The sequence below is a fragment of the Muntiacus reevesi genome, chromosome 19 (assembly GCF_963930625.1).
Source record: "Muntiacus reevesi chromosome 19, mMunRee1.1, whole genome shotgun sequence".
Classification (NCBI taxonomy): domain Eukaryota; kingdom Metazoa; phylum Chordata; class Mammalia; order Artiodactyla; family Cervidae; genus Muntiacus; species Muntiacus reevesi.
In genome coordinates this window covers 41,653,959-41,675,218 of record NC_089267.1, presented here as the reverse complement: position 1 = coordinate 41,675,218, position 21,260 = coordinate 41,653,959, and positions in this window count along the sequence as shown.

The following is a 21,260-nucleotide window of genomic DNA, read 5'->3' as shown; positions in this document are numbered from 1 at the left end:
CGTTCGGAGGGGGCTATCCTTATACACCCTCTCAATTACTCTGGAGTCAAGAAGCAAGGAATAGCAACATGGTTTTCCATGCAGACTTTTCTACAGTAGAGAAACTGTGATGCCTAGGTGGTACAAGTATTCTTGTGTGTGTATGTGTGTGTGTGTGTGTGTGTGTGTGTGTGTGTGTGTGTGACATATATATATTTTTTTAACTTTTTATACATTTTTAAAGGTTATATTCCATTTGCAGTTATTACAAAATATTGGCTATATTCCATGTTGTACAATAGATCCTTGTAGCCTATCTGACACCCAATAGATTGTACCTCCTACTCTACCCCGTATATCGCCCCTCCCTTCCCCAACGGGTAACCTCTAGTTCTCTATCTGTGAGACTGCTTCTTTCTTTCTTATATTCACTAGTTTCTCGTATTTTTTAGACTCCACATATAAGTGATATCATGTAGTGTTCTGACACAAGTATTCTGATGCCTGAGAATCATCTCCTAAATTATAAATTGGAAGAGTATTTAAATAACAATCCAAAAAAATCTCTTAGAATTTGAGAACTGCACGTGAGTTCTTTATAAACCTGAAAAAAAAAAAAAAATGAAAAAACCTAAAAACTTTCCAAGAAAGTTAAATGATAAAGTTAAATGTTTTAGGCTACAAAGCTAAAAAAAAAAAAAAAAAAAAAAAAAGGAGGCTTTGGACCTATTATGATTCTGTGAAATTTTGTCTAGAATGAGCACCTGGCCTGTTTTTAGCATTTATTTAGCTAAATATCACCATAGTATGGCTAGACAAATTGAACTACTACCATTCCTCCAAGAGGATGAGGAAAAATTCAGAGAGTTGGCAGCTGAAACAGTGCTACTCATAGTCAAAAGCAGCAATTCAGTTAATTAAAGGGGTTCAGGACTACTGTGTCAAGTACTCCTTAACACAGTAATACTAGGAAAGCTGTTGTGCAAGGGGGAGGGGCAAACTCTGTTTTCTTTGCATGGATGAGACCGGACGGTGCTGCCTTTGCAGATCATGGCTCCCTTTATGCAGGGGTACTGCTCCTGTGAAAACTCAGTCATGAAGACCACTTGAAAGACCCAACAGGAATTTGGGCACATCCCACCAATCCCACTCTCTTGTCCGGTCCACCCTGACCTCTCCAGGGTACAAACCCCAGATAAGAAACCACCATTGGCATCTGGCGCACGCTTCATGCAACAGACAAGAAAGGCATCCAGACATCTGGAGACAGATGTTCTACTTCCTGAGGAAGAGGTAAGAACCTAGATCCTGGGAGACTTGAGAGAGGGAACTGAAGATGGAGAAAGAAGACTAAGGAGAGAGGTGGGAGGGGCAGGATATATGTGACAGCCTCTTTTCATAGACTCCTTACCCTTATGAGGTGGAAAGAGCTGAATTCATGATCCTGATATCCTACCCTGCTCTATGAGTTCTCTTTGAATGAAGAAATATGCTTCCCTGCATCCCTGTGCAGAGATGTAAAAGGGAGTCACCTTCCTTTGTGGATTACCAGCAGTATCATCACTGGCTATTGACAGTCTTTTTTTTAAGCTATCTCAAATTCATCTAATTTTTTTTTTTTTTTTTTTTTTTTGCTTAAGTTAACCATAGTTAATTTCTATTGCTTGCAGCTAAAGCATCCTAGCTATTCCCTCCCTAATCTTTCCAACTTCTCAACCTACCTAGATTAGCATCTACACTCTCCCCACCCTCTTGTTACAATGAAAGAAGTGTTCCTTCTCCTGTGGATAAACCAGCCCTTCATTGAGTTCTAGATCCCACCTCCTTCCAGAAATTCTAGGACTCTATTTCTTAGGCTATTTTCTTTTCTGCATTACTAGTCTCTCCTTGCCTACTGAATCATTCTAAGCCTATGAACAGAGTCTGCTAGCAATGAACTTAAATGATCCCACTTGCCCCTATATCCCCTACAATCACTATTCCTTCCTTCTAATTCACGTTATAACTGCTTTTCTGCAGAGAGTTGTGTTGATGTGCTGTTTTCATTTCCGTACTGCCAAATTCTCTCTTCAACACATTTTTATCTCAATTCTACACCCAATATGCCGCTGGTGCTAAAACTGCTTTTGCCAGGTCACTAGCGACCTCCATGTTCCAAATCCATTAGATAGTTTCCTCATTTTACGAGACTCTTTGGTAGCACCGACCTTGTTGACCCACCCCATCTTTCTTGAAGGCTCTTTTTGACTCATGAGCAGGCTGCTCTTGCTGAGAGCATGGGGGAAGAGCAGCAGCTGTGGGGGTTGTAGGGTCTGAGGAACCAGGAAACCCAAGGGAGGAAGAATGGAAGTTCATTTCATTCATACGTGGCAGTACCTGTGTTCTCCTTAAATAATTCCCATGATTTCACTTTCCTAATTCAAATCTTTCACTCACATTCCATCATGCTTAGCATAAAATCCATATTCTTAAAATGCCCTAAAGAGGGACTTTCCTGGTAGTCCAGTGGTTAGGACTCTGTTTTTTCACTGCTGAGAACCTAGGTTTAATTCCTAGTCAGAAGCTAAGATCCCTTAAGCCCAGCAGTGTGGCCAAAAAAAAAAAAAAAAAAAATGCCCTCAAGGAAAACCCCACATAATTTGGTCCTATCTACTTCTCCAACAGAAAAATGGTCTCTTGAGTTGTTCAATGCCCTGTATTTTCCTTTCAAAACATGAAGAGCTATTTAAGAATTATTTTCCTTTATTTTGTTTTTTTGAACTATATAAAATCATTATGGTACTTAGAGAGTAAAGAAGAGAACCCATTGGCTATTGAATCCAATCAACATTTGTATACAAAAGTCTATCACTGCCAATGACATTTAGGAATGCAGAAGGCCCACGCCCATCCGGAAGCTCTCTGTTCTTTCAAGCAAACAAAACCACAACCAACCTCTTACTAGTCAAGAGCCAGTTGTTCTGGACCTGCCACCCCAACCAAACATAACACAGAGACCTTGTCCTGTAACATATTGGGTGGAAGGGACCTCACAGAACCAACGTTTTATCTGTGTAAGCCAAGACGAAGTTCAAGCCAGTGAGTGAACTTGTCAGTCATCTAAGAAATTTGATGAAGCAGTTGACTTAAAGACAAGAGTTAGCATTCACACCAGACTTGTCTTCCCTTTTTTCCCCATGCCATGAGTGCTTGAGATCTGGCTGCAATTTTGAAAGTATATACTCCCATTTTATTTCACATTTTTTGCATTATGCTACCACTTCCAGGGAAATGTGTCAACATCCACAATCAGATTTATACATGGGAACTACCCCACCACTTCAGTTGTATTCATTTCATGTACAACATATGTTGTTTTGCAAAACTTATAAGCACAATGGCAAACATCACCAGTTTGCTTTTATCTATTGGTAGAGACGGCTACACACTCATACAAGAAAAGAATGGTTTTCTATGAGGCGAAGAGATGGACCAAGTGTTGCGATTTTCAAAGAATAATAGAATAAAAATTTCTAGCATTCTAATCTTCTGCTTTTGCCTGCAGTTCACAGTGCTCTGTGTTGGGGGTCAAGATGCCTAGCCTCTTTTGGACAGACATCACTTGACAAGGCTATCCAGAGGGCTAAGCTAGCTAAATATTTATCTGGATTTTATCAACCTGTTATGGTTATAAAAATAAAAGCGATTTAAAAAACAAAGTAGAAAGTCACACTCCCTTCTTAAATAAAAAGAGGATTTTTCCAAACTCAACAGCTTCTTTTTTAGCCTCTTTCCCTGTTAAGTTAATTTTCTTGGTTATTTTATCTTCTTCTAGCATACTCTTCCCCCACATCTGGGTGTAACTGAATCAAAAGATTCTATCCTTGTTCCTTTTTCTGAAAAAGAAGCACAATAGATATGACTAGCCTAGTGCAGCTGAAACAAGGCACAGAGCCTGCTATATCACTGACATTGTTATAGCATACGAATTTACCTTCAAGGAACTTGAGCTTGGGCTTTAGCTATTACCTGAGTCAGTGGAGGTCACAAAGAGATTCAATAGCACTAACTAGGATTGATCAATCAAACAATGAATCAATAGGAATTTGCTAAAACTCCAGGGAGGACAGAGATTAATTCAGCACTGTGAAATTCAAAGAAAACACCTAGTCTGGCCCCTTCTTCAAAAAGCTCATAATGTAGAAGGGGAAACACAATCAACAGCAAACTTTCTCTGTCTTCTTCACCATGCAGTTTCTAGTCTCTTGTTCTTAGGAGATTTCACCATACTCCAGTCTTAGATAGGCAGAGCTTTGAAATCAACACAAATCACTACACTACTATAAGTATTTGGCTCCTTAGGGCTTGCTATTCCATCCCAGCACATAAGCAGCACTTGTAACTTTCCAATCTCTTCCTATTCCTTCATTTGGATATTGGTCTATCTTCTCAATTTGGAAGGATAGGGAGGTGGACTGTGAGGGCTCCCTTTGAGTGTTAGGACAATGCAACTCATTCATAACTACGTCCCCAGTCAACTAGCACTTGACATGATAATTGGTATGCCAAGGAGCAATTTTTAAAATACTTTTAAGCCAAGAAAGAGCAACCAACAATGTAGATAACTCAAAAATTGAATGCAGGAGAATGACAAGAAAATGCAGGGCTCAAGGATGTTTACCGATTGAACAAATGAGGCCAGATGGGAGGGTGGAAGACTGGAGTCACACAGGTTGGCAGGGAAGGGGCTACCAGTGACCTAGTCCTGAGATGATCAAGATCCAAACTAGGAACTGGAAAGGACTTGAGAAGGTAAAAGAAATGTGGTGGGGGGAGGTAGAAATCAGTAGAAATTAATGAATATTAAGCCTCATGGGTAGAGGCTATAGGGCAAGAAAGGATCAAGCGAGGCAAATATTAAAAATGACTTCAAAGCTGTGAGCTGGAAAATGGGTGAGACAGCTGGAAAAGCTGTGAGACAGGGGTGTCATGGCAAAGACAAGGAACTTGGAAGGGGAACTGGTTTTGTGGGGGAGGTGGTGAGATCAGTTAGAGACTGGCGAATATGAGGTGATGGGAAGACTTTCAAGTGAAAATGACCAGTGATATGGGAATAAACCCTGAGCAGGAGGCAGGACATGAGCTGTAAATCTGTGAGTCATCAGCCTCATGTGTTTGCAGCCATGAGAATGGAGACAATCTCTCTGCCTCACGGGGACCAGCAAGAAGAGAGAAAACCCAAAGGGTAGCTGGGGGCACGATGGGGAACCAGAGGCAGATGGGAAGTGTCAAGAGAACTGGAAAGTTAGCAGGGAAACAGGAGAGTTTAACGCTGGAAATATGAAAGGAACATTTTCCAAGAAGTGGGTGGAAAAAAGTAATGAGGACTGCAGAAAAGACAGTGAGAATGAGATCGAAAGGAAGCACATTGGCTGTTGCGATGGCAGTCGCTGACTTCTAGGAGCCAATTTGAGCAAAGAGGTGAGGGTGAAAATTGGATTTCAAGGAGTTCAAGAGGGATTAGGAAGAAAGGAAACAGCATTGTGAACCATATATTCAATAAAATAGTGGCTAGAGAGGACAAAAATATGCACATTATTTGTGGGAAAATTTTTAGAAAATATTTTATCACATTATTTAAATGAGGCATTTAATTCCTAAATCCCTTGTTGACACGGAAACTAGAAATTCAGATGAACTTTAAATATCCTTGAGGCAGAGCTGAATCCTCACTCCACCCCATTCCCACCCTCACACATACACACATTCACATGCACACACTCATATGCATACTCACTTTAAAAGTTCACAGACACCTATTCGCGCCACAAGGGTTGCACTTCTCAGAATGAGGGCTTTTAGATAAACTTGCCACAGTGGGAAATTTGGACTCTTGAGGTGTCAAGGGTTGCTAGCAACCAATGCCCAAGGCTGCTTCCTCTCCAAGGAATGCTCTCAGTTGGGCATGTCACCTCAGCCTTTGCCCTCATTCTGACGATTCACCTTCTGGGCAAAACGGACTTCATGTTCAGTGCTCATGTTTATCCTTTGACTAGCCTCACCATGTTAGGGACTTTCCATCATTCTTGAGTGGTCAGTCCTGCAGTGATTTCAAAATAGTTTCTGAGAAGACTGAGAAAACTACATATCCAATTCCCCAGGCTGCGGCAAGAAACAGCAAGAACACACTGAGCAATAACTTCACTTTTCACACAACCACCCACTTGCCTAAGACCATCTTATCTCCTGGAACCATGCCCCACACCTTAAATGCCCTATACCTTCCCAAGGTTATGGAAGATAAGACCTGCGAACCTAGACTGTGTGTTTATTGTGTAAGTATTTAATATATTTCAAATCTGGCACCCATGATGCTGCTTGACACTAACCCCAACTTAAACTTCCATAAGTTTCATTTGGAAAATAGAAACAATTTTCCCTAAACCTGAGAAAAGTGAAAAACAGATGCCTTCAGAGAAACACATAGACTGTACCCATGATTTTGATTTTGGTATGGAAAAAGAAAAAATACTAAATTTTAACATACAAAATAAGTGCAATTTCAAACAATGAATTTTCATAAAATAAACACATTCAATTGATGTTTTTAACTGTGGTGTTGGAGAAGACTCTTGAGAGTCCCTTGGACTGCAAGGAGATCCAACCAGTCCATCCTGAAGGAGATCAGTCCTGAATGTTCACTGGAAGGACTGATGCTAAAACTGAAATTCCAATGCTTTGGCCATCTGATGCGAAGAATTGCCCTTATCTGGGCAAGATTGAAGGCAGGAGGAGAAGGGGACAACAGAGGATGAGATGGTTGAATAGCATCACCAATTTGATGGACATGAGTTTGAGCAGGCTCCAGGAGTTGGTGTTGGACAGGGAGGCCTGGTGTGCTGCAGTCCATGGGGTCGCAAAGTTAGACATGACTGAGCGACTGAACTGAACTGAAACACACTCATTTAACCAGCACCTAGATGAGAAAATAAAGAATGACTAGCCCCTTAGGAGCCCCTGACATGGTCCTTCTGGGACACTACTTCCCTGTACAAGAAACCATTATGCTGACTTCTGAAATCATATATTAGTTTTACTTGTTTTTAAGTTTTGTGGAACTAGTTATAATGGATATATTTTGTGTTTGACTTATCTTACATTCTGTTTGTAAGATTTGTCTGTTTTTGTAGTTTGAACATAGCCTGTTCATTGTATAAATATATCACAGTTATCTTCAGTTGATGGTTATTTCAGTTGTTCCCAGTTAGGGGCTATTGCAAATAGTGCTGTTGGGAATATTCTTGTATTTGTCTTTTTATGCCCATGTTCTTTTATTTCTCTTGGGTATAAATGTAGGCGTGGAATTGCCAAGTCATATAGCACGCATGTTAGTTTCCCAGGTGGCACAGTGGTAAAGAATCTGCCTGTTAATGCAGGAGACACAAGATCCCTGAGTCAGGAAGATCCCCTGGAAAAGGAAATGGCAACGCACTCAAGTATTCTTGCCTGGAAAATTCCATGGACAGAGGAGCCTGGCAAGTTATAGTCCATGGGGTCATAAAGAGTTGGACATAACTGAGCATGAACACTCATACACACACACACACACACACACACACACACACACACACACCCCATGCATGTCATCATCTTCAGAACACAGTACCAGACAGTCTTATAAGCTGTTGTACTTGGTGAACCTCCCATCAGAGTGTAATTGAGCTCTAATTGCTCCATATGATCACCAGCACTTGGGATTGTCAGGTGAGTTCAGGTTTTTTTCTTCGTTTTTGCCATTCTGATGGGTTTGGCAATTTTTAAATTCTCTGCAGAGACTACAGTGTTAAGAAAGACTACAGTGTGATCATTCTCAGCCTTTGGTGAACGTTACTAATATTGAGAATTCCCACTTTAAGAATTTATGATTCTGAAAATTATGTTTTTTAATATCTGAGACTTACTTTGTGCTCACATTGAATGGGGGTTTCACTAGGTCTTTAGTTTAAAAGTCATACAATCCATAAGATAAACTGAAGTGCCAGAGTGCCAGATGTCTTAAGAAATAAACAAAAGATAGAAAAGGAAAGATGGTGGGAAGGAGGCAGGTAGACAGATCTTGTTGATTCTCACTAGCCAAAATGATCTCATGTACATGGCTGTTTAAAACAACAAAAAAGAACAAGTTCTATAGAAAAATCTTTGATTGACTTTAATTCCCTCATAAGTATATCATTCTTTGGGAATATCCATGCCCCCCTCAAAACACATACACATACGTATTTGTTGTGCTGAGTCACTCAGTTGTGTCCGACTCTTTGCCACCCCATGGACTGTAGCCCGCCCGGCTCCTCTGCCCGTGGGGATTCTCCAGGCAAGAACACTGGAGAGGGTTGCCATGCCCTCCTCCAGGGGATCTTCCCAACCCAGGAATCAAACCCAGGTCTCCCACATTGCAGGCAGATTCTTTACTGTCTTAGTCGCCAGGGAAGCCCAAGAATACTGGAGTGGGCAGCCTATCCCTTCTCCAGGGAAATTCCAGACTCAGGAATCTAACCAGGGTCTCCTGCATTGCAGGCACATTCTTTACCAGCTGAGCTACCAGCTTCCCTGGTGGCTCGACATACTTATTTATGTACATGTAAAATAATTATAAATGCAAATAAAGAGAAATGTCATATGATATTGCTTATATGCAGAATCTTAAAAAAAAAAAAGATACGAATGAACTTATTTACTTATTTACAAAACAGAAGCAGGCTCACAGACTTGAAAAAACAGAACTTACGGTTACCTGGAGGGAAGTGTGGTGGGGAAGGGATAGTTAGGGAGTTTGGGACTGATAGGTACTGACTGCTACATTTAAAATGGATAACCAACAGGGACTTATACTATAACACAGAGAACTCTACCCAGTATTTTATAACAACCTAAATGGGAAAGAATTTGAAAAAGAATAAGCACATGTATAGGTATAACTGAATCACTTCACTGTGTACCTGAAACACAATATTGTTAATCCAATATAAAATAAAAAGTTAAAAATGCAAATAAAATCAAATAGATAGCCAGTGGGAATTTGTGTTTTTGGAAGAGGGTGTTTGCTATGACCAGTGTGTTCTCTTGGCAAAACTCTATTAGCCTTTGCCCTGCTTCATTCTGTACTCCAAGACCAAATTTGCCTGTTACTCCAGGTGTTTCTTGACTTCCTACTTTTGCATTCCAGTCCCCTATAATGAAAAGGACATCTTTTTTGGGTGTTGGTTCTACAAGGTCTTGTAGGTCTTCATAGAACCATTCAAATTCAGCTTCTTCAGCGTTATTGGTCGGGGCATAGGATTGGATTACCTTGATATTGAATGGTTTGCCTTGGAAACAAACAGAGATCATTCTGTCATTTTTGAGATTGCATCCAAGTACTGCATTCCAGACTCTTTTGTTGACTATGATGACTACTCCATTTCTTCTAAGGGATTCTTGCCCACAGTGGTAGATATAATGGTCATCTGAGTTAAAATTTTAGTTTGCTGATTCCTAAAATATCAACGTTCACTCCTGCCATCTCCTGTTTGACCACTTCCAACTTGCCTTGATTCATGGACCTAACATTCCAAGTCCCTATGCAATATTGGTCTTTACAGCTTCGGACTTTACTTCCATCACCAGTCTCACATCATCACAACTGGGTGTTGTTTTTGCTTTGGCTCCATCTCTTCATTCTTTCTGGAGTTATTTCTCCATTGATCTCCAGTAGCATATTGAGCACCTATCAACCTGGAGAATTCATCTATCAGTGTCCTATAATTTTGCCTTTTCATACTGTTCATGGGATTCTCAAGGCAAGAATACTGAAGTGGTTTGCCATTCCCTTCTCCAGTGAACCACATTTTGTCAGAACTCTCCACCATGACCCATCTGTCTTGGGTGGCCCTACACAGCATGGCTCATAGTTTCACTGAGTTAGACAAGTCTGTGGTCCATGTGATCAGATTGGTTAGTTTCCTTTGATTGTGGTTTTCAGTCTGTCTGCCCTCTGATGGAGAAGAGTAAGAGGCTTATGGAAACTTCCTGATGGGAAGTTGGATGTGCGAGTTGGACTATAAAGAAAGTTGAGTGCCAAAGAATTGATGCTTTTGAACTGTGGTGTTGGAGAAGACTTTTGAGAGTTCCTTGGACTCCAAGGAGATCTAACCAGTCCATCCTAAAGGAAATCAGTCCCGAATATTCATTGGAAGAACTGATGCTGAAGTTGAAACTCCAATCCTTTGCCATCTGATGCAAAGAGCTGACTCATTTGAAAAGACCTTGATGCTGGGAAAGATTGAAGGCAGGGGGAGAAGGGGACAACAGAGGACGAGATGGTTGGATGGCATCACTAACTCAATGGACATGAGTTTGAGTAAACTCTGAGAGTTGGCAATGGACAGGGAGGCCTGGTATGCTGCAGTCCATGGGGTCACAAAGAGTTGGACACAACTGAGCAACTGAATTGAACTGAAATGGGAATTTGTGTATGAGGCAGAACCAGCATTCTGTGATAACCTACAGGGGTAGGATAGAGAGGGAGGTGGAAGGGAAGTTCAAGAGGGAAGGACATATGTATACCTTTGTCTGATTCATGTTGATGTATGGCAGAAACCATCACAATATTGTGATTATCCTCCAATTTAAAATAAAATAAAATTTTAAATAATATTAAAAAATTAATATAATAAATAAATGAAGTAGGGGTTCCCTGGTGGCTCAGTGGTAAAGAATCTGCCTGTCAATGCAAGAGACATGGGTTTGATCCCTGGTCCAGGAAGAACCCACCTGCTTCAGAGCAACTAAGCCTGTGCACCACAACTATGAAGCCCATGCCCTAGAGCCCAGGAACCCCAACTGCTGAGCCCACAAGTCACAACTACTGAAGACTGTGTGCTCTAGAGCCTGTGCTCTGCAACAAGAAAAGCCACTGCAATGAGAAGCCTAAGTATCTCAACTAGAGACTAGCCCCCACTCGCTGCAACTAGAGAAAAGCTCACAGAGCAACAAAGACATAGCACAGTCAAAAATAAGTACATAAAATTATTTAAAAAAATAAATAAATAGAGTAAAACACTGAAATCTGCAAGAGGATATTCCTTACTTCATGTCTCTCCAACATGTTGAGTCTTGCTTGATTTGGATGATGGTTGCTGCAAATGCCCCTGAAATGCCTTCATCTTCATAGGCATCATTTGAGCTAACCATATACAACTCCTCAAAATGCACCCCCCCCACCCCCCACTAAAAACAACTTAGGAGGAGAGGCAAAGGGGAAGGAACAAGCCATCAGTTATCAAATCTTCCCTGACTCCAAACTCAGTGTAGATACTCCTCGGAAGCCAGTTCTAAAGCTGACTCCCTAAAAAGACTTTCAGGTCATGACTGCTCTGTCCCCTTGAGCTCCAAAGTCCAGAGCAGGGCAACCAGGTCCCCAAGCAAATAGGGCTCCTTCTTATTCCTCCCAACACATACCATGTTCACCCCATCATAGCATCACACTACATCAAGTGCCAGAGAAAAGACTGTGAGATTCAAAATGACAGAGCCCGCGTCTTACTCATCTTTGGAGCTCCCCAGAGTCACAAGCACCTTGTAGACACAGTCATGTCCAAGAAAATTTATTGCATTGAAGTTCCCCAGAGTCCAAATCAGTACTTATTGAGAGTGGTGAGTTGCCCATGAGTTTGAAAAGTAGGTGTTTTTTCCTACAATGTGGAACCATTTATTAGATCACATTTCTATCATTTTGAATACTTTCACCTCCCCAACACACACACACACCTTCCTTCCTCTTACAAATATGCATGAGCACTGCAAACCACTCTCTTGGCACCAATCAATCACAGCCTGGTTAGCCTCACCCTGTTAGAAATGAAAGCACAGCTGAAAGCAGGGTGATGGGAGAGGCAAGATTGACAGAAGGAGCAGCACACTCTACTCCCATTGGCCACTAATCGACTGTGGCTCTCATCCTTGGACCATTGCCTTTCTCACGCAGTAGGAGGTCTCTGGATTCCTGCTGCATTACAAAGGTGCATATCTCCAGAATTCCTCATAAGGAAGGAGCTCCGCAGCTCTTCTCGCAGTTTCCCCAGGACACTGGCAAACCCTGAGCAAGGTCTGAGCTTTCTCTTTGCTCAGAAAACAAGTAGGTTACATCCAAGATCAGTTTATTAAATAAAATCATGGTGAGAGCGCTTCCTGTCTGTTTTGGCAACAAGATACTTGGAAATAGGAACTCAACAGCTGGACTGGCAAGCCCTGCAAACTCACTCTCCCTTTCCAAATGCAGACTGCCTGGCTAACTGGATGACAGAAAGGAAACCTTTCAACTGAGAACCAGAGACTGTGCAATAGAAACCCAGCAACCAAGGACTTTATCAAGTGCTCAGCCATTCTCTCCCTTTCTACAGCTTGAAGAACCATCATTTTCTAAATTACTTTTTGCCAGATTGCTGCTCACGAGAGCCGATGAGGTCTTGGCTTTCTCCTAATCCCGAACAGGTTGAATCTTAAGTCTAAGTAGATTTTCTCCTCAGAGCTGTCTGATCCATGATGAAGTCTGCACAACCCCCTGTGTGAGTCTGTTTGCCTTTTCCCGCAAAGCCAATACAAAGAAGACAGTCTAGGAGGGTGAGAGACACACTGAAGTTGCTTTTCCAGCACAAAGTAAAAACCTGGATGTAGAGACCAATAGAAAGTTAACTGAACAAAAACACATCAGTGAAGTTGGTTCCCTTCCAAAAAGCATGGGTCTTAAGGTGTGCTTGGATAGTTTAACAAGGTGTCTGTAGGGAATTCCAATGTACTTCCTCTTCTGGAAGAATCAAAGAGAAAATTCATACTGACTTCTAAGATCAGGAGTGAGACTGACTGTTTTTTTCTTTGTTTTTTTGTTTTGTTTTTTTTAATTCCAGGCTGAACACGAACACGAACACGGCCAAGCACCAGATGTTTAAAGCGGTAAACCGTCGGAGTTCTCTGCAAACATTGTTCAGCCAATTGCACTTGGGTGGTGGCTGTCCCTGCTGGTCTCTGGCCACTCCTTCCCATATTTTTTTTTTTTAAGGTTAAAGTTCAACCTCAGCTAAAGCTGCTTTCAGAGAGTGGGAGTAAATGTCTGACCACAGAGCAGAAGAAGGTAGGGAGGGTGACTTTCTCTGTAGCTCTGTGTCCTAGATTTTCTGAAATGATTACATTCTGAGGACTCAGAGGCAGCTCACACTTTCAAGTCTGATGCTGACTCATGTCCTCCCCTTCAGGGCAACGGAAAGGAAGGGTGGAGTTGGAGGATCTGGGGTTGGGGAGCAGGGTAGGAACTGGCAGGGGTTTGGGGGAGCATAGAGAGAGGGTGTGTGAACACCAGCAAGACCCCTTTTCTGAATGCAAGCTTTCCAGTTTCCTTTGAGCTTCATGAAACTTGACGAAACATTCTGAAAAAGTCATCCATATAGCACTTTCTCATCCTTTTCAGCCCACTCTTCCCTTTTTTCTTTTGAGATCTTTGGGACTTTGAACAGTTAATAAAGGCCAAAAGAAAGTATCAAAAGGTTATTTCTGTCTTTTTTGCAAGGATTGATGAAATAAGTCAAATGAATTGAGGAAAACTAGAAATGAAAAAACAAAACAAAATGGAAAAACAACAACAACAACAAAGCCTGTAACTCAGGCTGATCCCAAAGGAAATCTTCACTGAGACTTAAAAGTGTCCTTTCCTCCAATGACTCAAATAGGTTCATCCAGCTGGCCATCCACAGGGACTTAGAGTCGCCCAAACTTTTAAATAGCCAGCAGTTTGACGGTGTCATTTATCCAATGAGTAACAGGAAATACACACTCTTTCCTAGACTGAGGTCCTGTTGGGGTGCTATCAGCAAAGTCAACCTTGTTGGGTACAGAAACTATCATGCCTCTGGTGACTCAGGACAGGTTCAAAGAACAAGTTTGAAGCCAGCATTTTACATTGCATTTCTGGTGTATATGTCTTTCACAGAATTGATGGTTAATGATTTTGATGGTTTTATGGTACTTGGATAATCCCTTTGTGATCATTGGCTCATTTCCTCAACAAATATTGCTTCTGTGCCTACTAAGCATAAGGCACCTTGATGGGAGCTGAGGATACTTGGAACTCATGTCTACTGGGGAGTCTGACTATAGGCACATACACACACACATATCCATTCATGAATGTATGTATTTAAAACCAACATCAAAGTGGGTGTTGTGAAGGAAGTTAACGGGAGGCTGTGGAGGGACCGGAGGATGAGATGGAATCGGCTGTGTAAAGGAAGATGTGATCAGCTCCACTGGCTGGAGCCAAGTGCTGAAATGGGGTCTCCTTCATCTTTACAGCCCCTTTGCCCAACCCAGCGATGAGCACGTGAAGGACATTTAATCATGTGTTCTAAGCTTCACTTCACTCACCACAGATGCTCTAAAGGGACATTCAGCCTAAGGCCACTGCTTGTACTAATTGTCCAGTTGTTATAACTCAGAGACTCTGAAATGCCCTCTTCTACCCACTTCCTGGCCCATCCCCACGACCCTCCCCACAGTTTAGCAACTAAAAGGGTCATGGGTCCCCAGCATGGCCAGAAGCCTCAGGACCTAGTCTAGCATTCCCACTGGTTCCCATTGTAAATTGTCCATCCTAGAGTTATCTTGGCTGTTAAATACTTCAGAAATTATCCCCACTCATAAACTAGGGGGGTGGGGGTGGGGGAACATAGGGTGGGGAAGGGGTTACATGAGAAGGTACAAGCTCAACTGGCTTAGAAACAGCCACATGCCTTGAGGGAATGGTTTGGGTTTTGATGGTACTGTTCCCTTTGTCAGTCTCACTCCTGCCATCAAACACTACCTCCCCTTCTCAAGTGCCAGTAGAGAAACTAGACATGGCTCATGCCTTTTAAGATTATATGCTTAAAATGGATAGCATACAATTGCATGCAAAAGTGGTATTAGGTGTGAAGAGAGAAGACATTCATATTATCTCGGCAAGTTTGATTTGGGACAAGGACAGCTGAATCAAAGCTGACTGCTTCTTCCTCAGAGCTCTACCCAGCATCCTGGTCACTGTGATAAGTCAACCAAACAGTGAAACTCTCTTCAAATAGACATGCAGAGAAGCAGAGATAGAAAAAGATCTTTTTCTGACATAAATATAAAACTCATATTTGCATGTTTAATCAGTTCAGTTAAGTCACTCTGTCTTGCCTGACTCTTTATCACCCCATTGACAGCAGCATGCCAGGCTTCCCTATCCATCAACAACTCTCGGAGCTTGCTCAAACTCATGTCCATTGAGTTGCTAATGCCATCCAACCATTTCATCCTCGTCATCCCCTTCTCTTCCTGCCTTCAATCTTGCCCAGCATCATGGTCTTTTCCAATGAGTCAGTTCTTTGCATCAGGTGGCCAAAGTATTGAAGCTTCAGCTTCAACACAATTGGAAGCATCAGTCCTTCCAATGAATATTCAAGACTGATTTCCTTTAGGATTGACTGGTTTGATCTCCTTGCAGTACCAGGGATTCTCAAGAGTCTTCTCCAACACCACAGTTCAAAATTATCAATTCTTTGGCGCTCAGCTTTCTTTATATTCAGCACATTTAATATTAAAGTGTTAAGTATTAAGATAATAGTAAAATACACTTTTAAGTTTAGGGGCTCAAGATATAATTTGAGATATAATTTTGGAGATCTATAAAAACTTAATCACAAGTAAGTCATCCTGCTCTTTGTGACCTGCTGAACTAAAGTCTGGTTCTCCCTTCTCTGATGTAAGAAAGCTCTCTCCATTAACTGCCATCTTTTCCTTCTTTGACTCCTGGCCAAAATCTTTGCCATTCTTTTAGACTTCAAGAGACTCACAGATCTACCAGTCCTTGGCCTGCTCAGTAGCCTCTCCTGCTTCTCCTTAACAAAAAGCAAAACATCGCTTTCATGTGGCTTAGCTGAACCCCATTCCTGCTTACTGTCTCAGCATTGGAGAAAAAACAAAAACAACAAACCACGGGGCTGTGATCATAAAGTGAGTTCTTCCTGGTGACATCTTTTTATCAGAAAAAAAAAAAAAAATGAACCTCTCTCAAAAAAACAACTCAATCAAAAAACTAGGCAGAACATCTAAATATACATTTCTCCAGATAATACATAAAGATGGTCAAAAAAAAATGATAAGATCATCAGCATCACTAATTATTAGATAAATACAAACCAAAACTATAATGATCAGAATGGTCATCATGAAAAAATCTACAAACAAAAAATGCTGGAGTGGGAATAGAGAAAAGAGAACCCTTTTATACTGTTGGTGGGGGTGTATGTTGGCACAGCCACTCTGGAGAACAGTATGGATGTTCCTAAAAAAAAACTAAAAATAGAGCTACAGTATGATCCAGCAATCCCACTCTTGGACATATATCCAGAGAAAACCATAACTCAAAAAGACACATGTACCCCAATATTTATTCAGCATTACTTACAATAGTCAGGACATGGAAGCAACCTAAATGTCCATCGGCAGATGAAGGGATAAAGAAGATGTAGTGTATATATACAGTGGAATATTAGCTATAAGAAAGAACGAAATAATGCCATCTGCAGTGACATGGATGGACCTAGAGATTGACATACTGAGTGTAGTAAGTCAGACAAAGACATATCATATGATATAACTTACATGTGGAATCTAAAAAAAAATGGTACACATGAACTTATTTACAAAACAGAAGTAGGATCACAGATATAGAAAGCAAACTTATGGTTACCAAGAGGCAAGTAGGGGGCATTGAGATTGACATATACACACTATTATACATAAAATAAATAACTTATGAACATAGTGGATAGCACAGGGAACTCTACTCAATATTCTGCTGTAATGGCCTACCTATATGGGGAAAGAATCAAAAAGAGAATGAATATATGTATAACTGATTCAATTTGCTACACACCTGAAACTAACACAACATTATAAATCAACTATGCTCCAATAAAAATTAATTTAAAAAAAGAAAACACAAACCTCTCTTCTAGAGCCCATATCTCTCGTTTTGTAGAGGCTCTGTGCCTTTAAGATCAGAGATCCTTGTATGGAGCAGAAAATTGATCCCCTAGGAGTAGTTGGAAGATTCTAGGGGAACTGTGGAGCCATGGGGTCCTGAAATCAGTGACAGTAGAGCTCTATCACTCCCCCTTTTAATCACTCATCTTTTGCCTTCCCCAACCCCACTTCTTTTTCTCCTGTCTGCCCAACCCCTTAGCCCTTAATGGGATTGTTCAGTTTAGTTACTTTAGTTCATTTCAACTCAGCACATGTTCTCAGGTGGGAGGATATCTGTGAAAGCACTTTGTAAGAGATAAGGTGTTTTACAGACAAAGTTATTATTCTTAAAATACTCATTATGTGCTAGTCCGTTTGCCGGATGTAGGTGGGAATAGTAAAGGCGAAAAAGATGAAAAGCCTTGATTCTGACATTCCAAGAGCCTGGTGTCTATTAGAGGAGATGGAAGATAAGAAAAATATGATGATTGCAGTGAGAATTAGAGATCATCTGTCGTAAAGTGGTCTTCATAACCTCCTGGAGAGGAGGCAGAATTTGAATGCACCTAGAAAGACACGAGAGATTTCCACTTGCATAAGTGGTGTGGGTATTGGAAAAACATAAGAAATATGGTATGCCTCTTGCACAGGGATTCACAAGACATGAAAGAAGTGGATGCCCTCCAAAAAGGAAAGAATCCCACCTGATCAATGATAACCCAAGAGAATGAAGTGAATGAAGACTATAGTCATCTAGCTGTAGCCTCCATGATGTTGAATGTGTGGATTAAGTGTGTGGGTTTCATCCCTACTCGGAAAGATGTCAACTTACACCTGAGGTCCTTAAAGAAATATGACAGAAATTCACCTGTGCACAGAAAGAAGCCAAGTCCCCTTGGTCTGGTTGTAGGACTTGAAGCAACTGGGGGTTTCTTTGAGCTACAGAGAATAGCCTGGGAGTGGAGGGTAGGAGGCGACATTCTTTTCCAACCAAAGTGCAAACACTCTTATAAAGAAAGGTGCATTTAGAAGGAATGTAGTCCCCACACATCACCTGCGATTAGCTTTGGGGCAACTTCCACGGACAGGAAGGCTTCTATTCAAGAGCAAACAATTTGCCTGCTTACCCTGTAGGTCTTAGGTCATCCCCTGAGAATGGGAACAATGCCCCCCAGACCTGTGGAGGAAACTCAATCAACCAACTCAGGTGTGCAATGAAGCATTTGAAGAGTCCATTGAAGATGATGTTTACTCTCATTGGGTTTTTTTTTTTTTTTTTTTTGGATGGAGGTAGATAGCATGATGTCTTTTACTAGGTACTATACCTGGGAGATTTTTGTTTTTCTGTTTGGGGCTTTTACCAGTTCTGTATTCAAAGACCAACACAAAACCCCTGTTTACTTTCTGTCCTGGAAGATGCTGTCTGTTGGGCACTGAGTACTTCCTAGGAAGCCCTCCCCTCTCCCATCCTAACAAGCCTCTTCAGTTTAGCTACAAAGGGATATTTACCTCTGACACTTACTGTCAGAGTTCAAACTGTCAATTTTTTACCAGCTCTGAACACACAAAACCAAACTCCCCTAAAAAGACACTGGGCACTTCTGGATGCATTTCAACAATGTTTTTACCCTAACTTCTGCATTTTAGATAATTGCAGAGAACCAGATCTCATGACCATGTGAAACAATTTTGTCAGCTGTGATTTTCCTAAAGCAGGGATCCATATTCAAAGGTGAGGGCAAGAGAAGAGTTTAGCCCAGATATTAAAAGGGGGGGAAATAAAATGGAATAAATAAGCTTAGAATTGCTGCAAAGTTTTAGTCTTACAAAAGAAAAAATAAGGCCAGAACTGTAATTAGATTCTCAGATTATAACCTTCTGATTATATCTACTTGTTTTTCTCTTCCACACTCATTCAATATCACTTCTTTGACAAAATTGAAAAACTTAGTATTTCTAACATAAACTCTTGCTGCGTGATTGGAAATGGAAGTGGAGGGGAGGCTTGGGGCAGGGGAGGGACTCTCTAAATGTCTTTCAATGCAAAACTATCAACCTAGATGCATGAAAGAACTAGTGAGTGAAATAAATCACCAGAAGATGTAAAGGGGAGGGAGTGAGCAGTTTTAAAACTCTTCCCAAATCTTCAATTGAATGTATTTAGCTGGCGTGTTACTGCAGAAATTAGATCCTCAAGGAAAGAACCAAAACAGAAGACAGAAGGATCAGACAGCATGGGCAGCAATTTTGCGCCAAAAGACCTTGTAGAAAGGGAATGTTTATCATCATTCTTGCGGGGGTGGGGGGAGTGGGGCAGGGGGGGTGGTGCAGGGAGATACCATTTTAGCATCCACCCACACAAAAACGTTTTGTACTTCTTACCATGGAAATATTAACTTAGAGAGGAAAGGAACAGACCCTTGGGAACTACTACCCTAAAGCCTTTCTGAAAGGGAAATACCCAGAAACATATCCAGAAAGGAAGAGACCGGCAAACGGATTTGTGCAGAATCCAGACATCAGATATGTCCTCACTTACTCACCAGGGAGGCAGGTAGATCACTTTTCACACTGCTGTCCTGGCCACTCCCGTTCTATGGCCCAATTGTCAAGCCCTCAGCAGAGCCCATGGTTTTTCAAAACATCACATAGCAGCACCCATCCCTGCTCAAACCTGGCCAACTCCCAGCAGCATCCTAGGTGCCCCAGATGGTCTTATCTTAGTTGCCCTGTTCAGAACATTTACTGATCCCATAGCTGCAGGGCGAAGGCACTAGACACACGGGTACCCAGCTTACTCGGGAGCCAAACCCCTTCATTCAAAATGAATCTCTGCTTTCTAACATCTCATGAAACAGTTGGAGGGGGTAACCTTGGTGGACTGCTAATGAACTTTCCTTGTATGCAATTTTTCCCTGTTTTTTTTCCTTTAAAGAGGAGAATTTATGAAAGCATTTACACAGTCATATGGAAAATTCTGGGTTTGGCATCCATTCCTTTCCCTTCACATTCATCACAGGCTAATGACTGGTCACAAGGGGCTGTAGATATGGGAGGAAGGGAGTACCCTTAGGACACCCTGCCAGTTCGGTGATGTGTTTTCCGTAAGTCCTGGGTGCCCATATTCCCCAGGTTCAAGGTAAAGGGGAGAGACTGGAAAAGAAACTTCAGAACACGGACTTCTCCCATTCCAGGAGTGGCCCAGTTCCATTGTATATTTAGGACAATATAATCATTCATAAATGCCAGGTAGCTCCTAATGATCTGAAAAGAAGGTTGTCTTCAAGTGAAAGGCAATAAAAACAAAATTATTTTTCAAGGAGAGGACTTTCATGGACAAAATATTTGAAGTCGTGTGTTACAGACCTCACTTGTCCTCTCAGCAGCTATCACAGAAATTTGTTGAACACAAAGATCTAATCTGAAACACGAAGAAGGTGAACTCACAGGTTTGTAAGACCACTTCCACAATGAAAAGTTCATGAGCCATTTTCTTCCTATAAAAATGTTCAATTATCCAGTTATCCAACAGCCATGCACACTGACCTTTCCTATACAGTACTGCAGCCAAGGCTGGGCCAAGTCCCCAGCCAAAGAGAGGGGTTGGGATGTTGTATCCCTAAATCACATTAGGCTATCTCTTCTGTTTCTACCTGCCTGCATCTCTTCTCCCTGTTGGCACAGATTACTCAGAGTTAACCCTCTAGTTGATTCAGCCAAAAATCACCTGGCAGATGGGCATCCTGGGAAGTTTGCCACACATACAACAATAGGACATTAGAGGATCAAAGAGCCTTAGAAACTACCAGGATGAGTGGCCTCAACATCTCAGGGAGATATACAAGAAGATCCATCAGAATGCAAGAAAAAGTATTAGGTCAACTGTTTTTATTTATTTTATCATATGCCTTTAAAATTATTTTGTAGGTATGTTTTATAGTATATCTACTATATTAGAATCTTAAAGAGTCATAATCTTCATAAATTAGTATCTATCTGTTGACACATGAATGCTAAACTTTTTTGTTGTTGTTACTTACAAGAGTATGTGATCAACAAAAGTTCAAAGATTAATCATATATGGCCCCAAACCAAGTTCTGTTTTTGTAAATAGCATTTTACTGGGACATAGCCACACCCACTCATCAAAAAGCATCTGTGACTGTTTCCACACTACAAAGGCAGAGTTCAGTAGCTGCAGCAGAGATGGTACGACCCACAAATTCTGA